Source organism: Lacerta agilis, chromosome 2, assembly GCF_009819535.1.
Source record: "Lacerta agilis isolate rLacAgi1 chromosome 2, rLacAgi1.pri, whole genome shotgun sequence".
Taxonomy (NCBI): Eukaryota; Metazoa; Chordata; class Lepidosauria; order Squamata; family Lacertidae; genus Lacerta; species Lacerta agilis.
The window spans coordinates 59,147,489-59,153,783 of record NC_046313.1 but is presented as its reverse complement, the minus strand read 5'-3'; positions in this window follow the sequence as shown (position 1 = coordinate 59,153,783).

Below are 6,295 nucleotides of genomic sequence, written 5' to 3'. Positions count from 1 at the left end.
GAAGACATTGTTTCTTAGAGATATCCCTCACCTGTAGAGCTTGCTGATATGCTGGTCACCTAGACCAGTGTTTCCCAAACTTTTTCCTACCATGGCCCCCTCCCGACCTTGTTTCCTTCCTGTGACTCCCCCATGGATGTGGCCAGGGGGGCAGATGCCCCCCAAATAAGTAAAAATCAATACAAATCTGAGGTTCTGCCCCCCCCACAAAAGCCTCCCCCCCAACAAAAATCCTGGCTATGCCCATGGCCCCCCCATCATACCAGTAGAAAGGTAGCTATTTAAATGTTTTGTTTGTAAATAGAACATGTTTTTTAAAAACAATTTATACAAACATAATTACATAAAACGACAGGAACATAATGAAATATTGTTGAAGTAGAAAAACAGAATCATAGAGCTGGGTCATCTTTCTAGTTCAACCCCCTGCAATGTAAGAAACTTAGCTAAAGCATCCATGACAGATGGCCATCCAACTTCTGCTTAGAAACCTCCAAGGAAGGAGAGTCCAGAACCTTCCAAGGGAGATCCATCTTCCATGTACTATAAAAAATTAAAAAAACACTTATTTGACCCCAGTTATTTGACACAGAGGGGGAAACCTACAAATGCAGTCCAAAAGGCACAAAGGGAATTCTTTATATATATGGGTGATTTATTTTATTTTTAAAAAAGTGGTCCTCACTTACCTGGTGCCTTCTACACAACTCATAAATGTACTTTATCCCTTTCATCTTTTGAAATGTGTTGTCTGATCTCCATCACAAGGGCCTGAAAAATGCTGCAGGTGCTTGCTAAATCTAATCCCACCCAGGTTATGGAATAGTTCCCAGACACTTGGATCCAATATCAGTTGCCTATATGCTACCAATTTGCTACCTATATCAGCCTTTCTCAACCTTGGGTCCCCAGATGTTGTTGGACTACAACTCCCATCATCCCTGACCACTAGTCTTGCTAGCTAGGGTTGATGGGAGTTGTAAACCAAAAACACCTGGGGACCCAAGGTTGAGAACCACTGCCCTATATCAACCTGCCTGCGCATTAAGATCAGCTGGATGGGCATTTATCATAGCCTCATCACTGGATGAAGTTAATGGTGTGGTGACATGACAGAGACTTTTCTGTGGTGGCACCTCAATTGTAGAATACCCTCCCCCTCAAAGTACGGATAGTACCCTAATTGCTTACCTTTCAGTGATGGGTAAAAGCACACATATTTGACCAGGTTTCTGTGACGAGAGTACCTGATGCGCCAGATGTAAACCAGTGATTTGTCTGCTGTTGCATTGCGTATTGTTATTTTATATACTGTATGTATCTGAATTGTTAATTGCTTTCACTGATTTTCCTGGTTGCTTAATCATGACTTGAGGGGCTCATGAGCTGGTGAAGGGTGGGATATAATAAATTGAATTAATAAATAAAACTGAAAATAAGAGGCGCACAGGGCCATCTTGCTGTCATGTGATTGACTAGCAAGACATTGAATTTGACAGAAACTAGGATGACTCACCACCATTTCTCCTTGTCTGCCCTCAAGTGACACTATGACTCCACATACCATCTGAGACAAGTACCACCTGCAAAATTGGTCCTGATGCTCTGCAAGTAGAAGGAATGTGTGTAACAGGACAACTAAACTTGAGAGAGGCCAAGATGTACCATTCATGTTTTCAAAGCAATTTCCTTGGGTTCCGAAGGTACCCTTGCCAGCTGCCCCTTGTACTACCCCGATGCGATAGTATCGCATGCCTTCCTTCTGTGTTTGTTGTTCTTGGATGGGAGGCTCGTCAGCCTGTGGACAGCCATAAACCGAGATTAGAAGCCCAGCGCAACTGATTGTTTATGGTTTTCTGGCCTTGGTCTTTAACCCTAGGAAGAAGCAAGCCCTTCCCTTCTCTTGCTTTCCTCAGCTGCCCCCAGTGTCAAGATTGCAACAGTCCTAAAGAACTCCCTTTACCAGACTTCTATGCAAAGTAAACTAGCCTCTGGAAAACACACACACACACACACACACACACACTCACACACCCTGCTGCTGGGTGCAAGTGAGAAGGAAGAGAGCTTTCTTCGTGGAAAAACGAGTATGGTTCAGGGAATTGCGACCCCCAAATTTAGCATAGGAAGCAGGCTTAAAACAAGCACAGCAGGATCCTTCCCCCACAATGCAAGTGTGTTCATTCTCAAAGGAGAATTTAATAAAATCATGGATGGATAAAATTATCAGTGTGAACAAGGAGCTAATTCTTAAGATATTCCTGAACCTCGTTGCTGGAAGGTGGAAATGAGTAACGATCACTTTATAATAGCCCTGTTTCCTCTCTTACATTATTTCTGTAGCTGGATCTTAGCTACTTACCAGAGATAGGACTCCATGATCCACTTTCCTAAGCCAGCAGGACTCTTTTACGTTCTCATAGAATCATACAGCTAAAAAAAAAGGACCTGAAGAGGATGCAGTCTCTATTCATCAATCCCAAGGATATTTTGTGTCCCTCAGATTATACAAAATGTACTACAGTCCAAGGACAGGAGAAACAAAGATGCTGAAAACCAAAAGTGCCAGCACAGCTCTGATTAATAGTTTAGTAAAAGAATCCAAACAGCACATAATGGAATAGGTATCCTGTTAAACGTTGAACACGAAGCAAAAAAACATCCACCATTGCACCCCATGAGGGGAAAATATTATCTAGAGATACATAATGGCTTCTGGTACAAGTCGTACCTACTTCTGGAATGGGAAAGGAAATCCCAGACCTGAAAGGGTTGTGTGAGTTCTATCTTATAGTATGAGGCACCAGATTAAAAACCATACTACCAACAGCAAGAAGACACGCCAAATTCCTGAACAGTGTTAATCACAATGCACCTCAGTGAACTAAGGCTGCAAAGGGATAAGAAATGGTTTGCACTGAATTGCCGCCTTTTAACACAGGGAAGGTTAGGTTACCAATAACCTTAAAACTCAACGAGTCAGGTTATTATTAAGAAGCATACATTTTAAAACAGAACCATTGCACGAAGGAACATCAGATTGTAGTAGTGGTAGTAATAATAAGAAAAATAATAACAATAACAGTAATTTTATTATTTATACCCCACCCATCTGGCTGGGTTTCCCCAGCCACTCTGGGCAGCTTATAGCATATATAAAAACATAGTAAAACATAAAGCATTAAAAACTTCCAGATACAGGGCTGCCTTCAGATGTCTTCTAAAATTTGTGTAGTTCTTTATCTCCTTGACGTCTGAAAGGAGGATGTTCCACAGGGCGGGCACCACTACCAAGAAGGCCCTCTGCCTGGCTCCCTGTAACTTTGCTCCTCACAGTGAGGGAACCAGCAGAAGACCCTTGGAGGAGGACCTCATGTCCAGGCTGAGCAATAGGGGTGGAGGTGCTCCTTCAGGTATACTGGGCCAAGGCCATTTAGGGTTTTAAAGGTCAGTACCAACACTTTGAATTTTGATTGGAAATGTACTGGGAGCCACTGAAGATCCTTTAGGACCAGAGTTATATGGTCCCAGTAGCCACTCCCAGTCACCAGTCTAGCTGCTGCCTTCTGGATTAGTTGTAGTTTCCAAGTCACCTTCAAATGTAGCCCCATGTAGAGCCCAATGCAGTAGTTCCCTCACAGAGGGAATCATTCACCACCCCACAGAGCCCATCACCCAGCCCTTCCTGGCTCGCTTTTATGAGCCAGGATGGGCAAAGATCAAGGAGACAGGTGGTCAGTTTCACTTGTCCAAGCAGCCAGTCCACAACCCTGAAGGTAACAGATTGGAATTGATCCCATGCTACCATGGTGGAGTCTACCTCTTTCCAAATCTGAGCGACTTTATCTGCAAGAATGTTAGCGGTAAGACTGTGAGGGAGATAAACCTGGACAAGAATGGCCTTTTCAAGCCTGATGCAGTCTAATAGTAGTCAGGGAGCAATAAGATGAGGACTGGAAGCAGCTAATAAGAGATTTTTTGTTCTATATAAAAAACCCAGACTGTCCTGAAACTTGCTCCATTAGGAAATAATGGCTCAGAATGTTAGCACAATGGGAGTTCCATCAGCATGACTATCTGGAGGAAAGGTGCAACTTCAGCAAGGAAGACTACTACAAGAGCATCACAAAATTCCTTATCCACAACGTCACTGATCACTTTGACTAAGACCACCCATCACAATTAACCAAAGTGCAATGGCCAAAAAAGTAGAATGGAGGAGTCATGTTGTTGGGAGAAAAAGAAGAGGTGGTGTTTGGTGATATCCCGCTATATCACTACCCGAAGGAGTCTCAAAGCGTCTAACATTCTCCTTTCCCTTCCTCCCCCACAACAAACACTCTGTGAGGTGAGTGGGGCTGAGAGACTTCAGAGAAGTGTGACTAGCCCAAGGTCACCCACCAGCTGCATGTGGAGGAGCGGAGACGCGAACCTGGTTCACCAGATTACGAGTCTACCGCTCTTAACCACTACACCACACAGGGAGATATTTGGATTCCCAATTCACATGGCAACCTATAAGCTCATAGCACACATTCAGTGCTGTGTGTGCAATGTAATTGTCGCCTTTTAAAAATGTATGTTTGAACAATGAAAGCTGGTTCTGACCCATGTTTGCTACTGTACAACAACTTGTCCTAACCCCCACTTCTCAACACCAATAGATAACACATGTTATTTTCAATGCCAAACTTTTTTATAGACCATTTGCTGCCCCAATTTCAAACTGAGGAATTCACAAATCTCACCACAGTGTACAAAGGATAGAATAACAAAGGATAGAATAACAAATACATAAAATGTATTTTTTATTTTTAAAGAGGCTTTAAAAAATGTACCTTAAATACAAAAAATATCACCAGCCTGAGTAGTCATAATGAAGAAATATAAACATCAGTGGTTTTGACACTAAGTCCAGAAGGCACTGGTGTCAAGAGGGAATACTCAGGAGGAGAGAACTAAGAGTTCAAAGCCTAATATACATCAAAGGTGGAGAAAAAATGAATGAAAGTAGGTCTGATTCAGCCAACTGTTAACCTTCATCGGGGAGACATCAGCTTTATCGCCACTTCTCCAAACTTCCATTGGTCTTCCAGGATTAGAAGATTCATTTTACTTCCAAGTAATACAATTTGAATGAAGATCAGGAATAAGCTCATGAAGCTTTGCAGCAAGTTCACCAAATCAACAAGTTTTGCATGCTCCAAAGTCTGGTTACAAGTGAGTCCATTTTTCACTGATTAATCATTTTACTCTCTATTTCTGCCTCAGTGCTTTATATGTGGAAACAAGGAACTGGTACATTAAGTGAAAGTAATTGCGGTCTGTGCAATTCCATCTCCCCAGGGCAGGGGTGGAAGGAAACCTCAGGCACAAAATTCCACCCTCCAAGTCTCTCATATCTGCCCCATGAGACTTCCCCACCACCACACCCTCTCCCCTGCTTCACACCCTCCTTGAGTGCTTTTGACTGACTGAAATCTGTCCTTGAACTCTGATAATGTCTTTTGCTTGCCTGGATGGAGGCTAGAGCGGTATGTGTGTATAAGTGTAGAAACTAGCTTACTGTATAAAGGTAAAATTTGCATGTGTTGTTCCACCTACGTTTGCCTCTGTAACCACCAACTACAGCCATGTGGCCCCTGGAAGGTTGTCCAGAAAGTAATGCAGCCCTCAGGCTGATAATTAAAGGTTCCCGTTCCCTGTCTTCAGGGGGAAGTGTAATGGCCATTACTCATCTCAATGTGCAAATCATTCAAATATTGGCATAAAGAAGAAGAAGAGGAGGAGGAGGAGGAGGAGGAGGAGTTTGGATTTGATATCCCGCTTTATCACTCCCCGAAGGAGTCTTAAAGCATGTGGAGGAGCAGAGACGTGAACCCAGTTCACCAGATTACGAGTCTACCGCTCTTAACCACTACACCACACTTGCTCAGTTGTACCTTGGAAGTCGAACGGAATCCATTCTGGAAGTCCGTTTGACTTCCAAAATGTTCGGAAACCAAAGTGTGGCTATTGATTGGCTGCAGGAAGCTTCTGCAGCCAAGCAGAAGCCACGGAAGCCGCACCAAATGTTCGGCTTCTGAAAATCATTTAAAAACAGGAACACTCACTTCCGGGCTTCAGTCGTTCGGGAGCCAAGGCGTTTGAGATCCAAGGTATGACTGTATAGCCAAATCAGCAGGCAACAACAAATACAAAGCCCTGGCAATCCATTCAAAGACATGCTCCTCAACATCCCAAACATCATGTAAGGTAGGAGGAAACTGGACAAACCTGAGTCGGAAAGCTGCTA